Source organism: Populus euphratica, unplaced genomic scaffold (assembly GCF_000495115.2).
Source record: "Populus euphratica unplaced genomic scaffold, PopEup_1.0 scaffold4984.1, whole genome shotgun sequence".
NCBI lineage: Eukaryota > Viridiplantae > Streptophyta > Magnoliopsida > Malpighiales > Salicaceae > Populus > Populus euphratica.
In genome coordinates this window covers 1-3,910 of record NW_011504765.1, presented here as the reverse complement: position 1 = coordinate 3,910, position 3,910 = coordinate 1, and the positions used below count along the sequence as shown (strand labels likewise).

At 26.1% G+C, this 3,910-nt stretch overlaps 1 long non-coding RNA gene across 3 annotated transcripts; it reads right to left on the bottom strand.

Annotated features, from left to right (window-relative positions):
* Positions 1-2,509: 2,509 nt before the first annotated feature.
* Positions 2,510-3,393, bottom strand: LOC105120131 (uncharacterized). 3 transcript variants are annotated; one of them, XR_841260.1, is made up of 3 exons: positions 3,238-3,393; positions 3,005-3,106; positions 2,510-2,882 (listed from the first exon to the last, which is right to left on the bottom strand). It is a non-coding gene; the product is annotated as an uncharacterized LOC105120131 (long non-coding RNA). The 3 variants fall into 3 exon arrangements; XR_841261.1 differs by having other exon boundaries at positions 3,005-3,103; XR_841262.1 differs by having other exon boundaries at positions 3,268-3,393.
* Between the last annotated feature and the right edge of the window lie 517 nt (positions 3,394-3,910).

The following is a 3,910-nucleotide window of genomic DNA, read 5'->3' as shown; positions in this document are numbered from 1 at the left end:
CTGAGACCACAAAGGGAGCAAACCCCTTGATCCCAAATCTTTACCACTTGGCCACCACCTAGAAATCTAATCTTAGATTTTTTTTTTTTTTAGATTAACATGGGTGTCTGGGTCAGCTTACGGACACCACGACTAATCTTAGATTTTGATTGCTCTGAAAGAGGTTAAAGTGTGTAATTAGCACCGAAAAAAAATAAATGGTGAAGTAATACACGTTACAAAGTCTTGGTTAAATATTTTAATAATCTCGTGGTTTATATATTTTAATATTATTGTGTTTAAAAACAATGATATTTGTCTAAATATTACTGTTGTGAAATGTTTAACTATTTTTTTTTTTCTGAGAAGTAATGAAGAATCATTGGTCATAAGTTCTTAATCAGTCACCTGAAAAGCTTTAGAGAGGAGATCACTATGAAGGGCAAGAGGATTTTCGCAGCTGTTCATGGGATAAGCACTGAGTTTCGCCACATTACTGAAACTAAGAACAAAAGACATAATAATTCCTGAGACATAATTAATTCTCGTCTTACTGTCTAAATTAATTTTAAAAAAATATATTTTAACATAAAAAATGAAAAAATAAATTGAAAAACTAACCCCATCAGGCTTTGAGTGAGAATCAAGTTTACCGAGCGCTTGATAATGCATTAAAAAATATTTTTTTATTTTTAAAATTAGCATTTCAAAATATTTTTTTATTTTTAAAATTAGCAGATTAAAACCACAAAAAAATAAAAAAAAAAGTAATTTTAGATATCCAAACCATAGTTTTGTAAAAAAAAAAAAAAAGAAGTATTTTCAAAACCATAATTTTAAATGCAAAGCATTGTTATGACCGGAAATTACTTGGTAACTTCAGTGATGCTTCTGCCTTGTCTTCTGATGAGAAAACAAGAGATACTGAAAGATATTCAACTTCTTGACTGAGAATAAAAGCACAAAAGACCAGCTGGAAAGGATTAAAGCAGAAGAATTATGTGTATTGACACCTAACTTGAGCTATAAGGAAAAGAAAACTGACACACGAGCTTGATTCTCAAGTCTTTCTTATTTATATTAATTGCGTGTTTGGTAATATAGTATTTTTATGTTGCGACTTGTGTGTTTGGTAATATAGTATTTTTATGTTGAGGTAAAGAAAAAAGTATTTAATTGATAATTTAAATAATATGATTAAAGGGTAAAGAAAAAAGTATTTATTTGATAATTTAAATAATATGATTAAAAAAATAGAACAATAATAAAAAAATAGATAAAAAAAATAACAACAAAAAATAACTTGATTTGAGTTGATCTAGATTATAAAACTACTCAATGATAAAAGATAAAGTTAAAAAAAAAAACAATAACAAAAACCTTGTTAAACTTAAATTAACTCGCAAACCATGTGACCTTAATAAAAAAGCTTAATTCTAAAATAATTTAATTTGAAAGATGAAATTGTGAAAAAAATATCAAATTAAAAGACTTGTTAAAGGAAAAAAATATAAATAAAAAGAATAGGGATTAAATTTGTTAAAAAAAAGCCAATGAAGGATGAAATTGTTAAAAAATAATAATATTGAGATAATCTAATAGAAAAAAAATAAAAAAAATAAAGATTAATATTTAATAAATCAAATGTTAAAGGGTGAAATTTAAATAATTTAATTTTAAAAAAGATCCCAAAAAAAGTTCAATCCCTATTAACCCTTGAAATCAATGATTTGGGTCGTGAACTTAAAATTAACCCCATATCAACAAAAAAAAAAAATCTTAGTTAACTTGGATTATATTCTATAAACATTGTAATCATGAGTACAAGATTGAGATAACTTAATAGAAAAAAAAAAGATAGTAAGATCAATTTTAAATAAATTGATGTTGAAAGATGAAATTAAAATGAATCAATTTAAAAAAAAAATTCAAAAAACAAAAGTTAATTTACATAAACTTTTAAAACCAGTGACTCGGGTTATAGACCTGGTACTAATCTTTGAAAGACAAACCTTAAAAAATAATAAATAAATAAATAAATAATTTTAAAAAGAGAAAAATTAAATTTGATTTAATTTCTAAAACTAAAACTTAGATTTAATTTTTAAAACTTATAACTTATAAAATTCTTAAATTTTTTTAGGTTATTTTATATTAGCTTTAGTATGCGAATATCAAGTTATTTCCTAACTAGGAACCCATCCAACATGATTAGAGCATTAATTAATAAAGTAATAAATATCTAATTATAAAGATAAATATCAACTTGTATTTTTTATTTTAAAAGTAAAAAAATTTATTTTATAAACAAATTTATTATATATTTCTATCATTATCTCCTCAACCAAACAGTTTTTAATTATCTCTTTTATATCTATCATGTAATCCTAATAAACACAACCTTAAGAAAATAATTTTCTTGTTATATCCTCTAAAATCCAAATATTGAATTATGAACATGCTCACTTACGAAGCATGCAATTTAGCTCTAAATGTGCTCCTTTCAATCTAAAATTCACATCAATATATATATATTAATTGTTTTTTCAAGTATTTCACACAACATTAATCAAACACAAACATAGTTTCAATCATAGCAAATCAATACATATCCTCCTCAAAAGAGGCATTTAGCATATGAATTCTTCTCTTAAAATGAGTCTTGTAGGTGTGAATATCTAATATTCCTTCACAAGCTTCAATTTCTCAAGTATGAAATTCCCTTCCTTGAACCTCTGTGATGGATCAAAAGCTCTCACATATTTCCAGCCCAACTCCTGACCACAACTGCTGCAGTGGATATCAGCAATTGTGTACATCCCAGTTATCATCTTCATGTCTTTTTTTTGTCCCAAAACAATGTTCATCACATGAGAAAACATGTATGCCTGTCCTGATCTTGCCTAGCCACCAAATCATTTTTACAAAAATAAAAAAACCCACCTTAAATTGATAATTTTATTACCATATATATATATATATATATATTCTTTCTGAATGGATAGACAAATAAGTTCTTTGTCACCTGGTAAGATTTGGATAAGAGATCAGTATTGAAGGCAAGAGGATTTCTGCAATTCCTGCAGCTGTACAAGGGATTTTCACCGGATTCCGCCATATATAGCTGCTGCAAGGTTTAGCATCAAAAGAAAACAGAATTCTTGAATATAAGTTACATGAATAATACTGATAATAATACTAAATGTTCATGAAAACAAGCATGTCAAGATTAAAAAGAAGAAGAAGAAGTAATTAGACTTTCTCAGATGAAGGATGACCCAAAATAGCTGATCCAAAGATGAGTACAAAAGAATATTGTGTTGAGAGTATAAGAACGATATGATCACTGTCTTGAGATCAAATTTATGGAGTTGCAAGACAGAGAGAGTTCAAAGCAAATGGTTGACTGACCAAATGAGGGGAGATTGAAGAACAGTGGAGAAAGCTAAAAATTGACTATTATTCTTTACTCTTGGGTTACAACTTAGTCCTTCATGTTTCAAAATCTATGTACATCAGTCCCTCGATTGACCACTATTTGGTTTAAACCGAATTTAGATATTTCGGTTTGCTTTTTGTTGGTTGGCCTTTCTCTTTCAGTTTACTTTTTCAACACTGAATTAAATTTAGTTCGGTTTTTTGGTTTAAGTTTGTTAATAACAAATGATGATATTCGTGTGTGAAACCTAGTATTCAAAACCCAAAATGACGTTTAATAAACCAGAACTCATAAACTTACTTCTAATATTAGAAAAAACTCATTTCTTAACAAAAAAAACAAAAGGATTTGGTTTGAGTTTTATCTTGATTTTTAAATTATTGAAATTAAAATTAAGAGTTTATAATAATTATTTTTTAAAATATTTTTTATTTTAAAATATATCAAAATAATATTTAAAAAACCTAATAATTTAAAAAACTCAATTGTTTT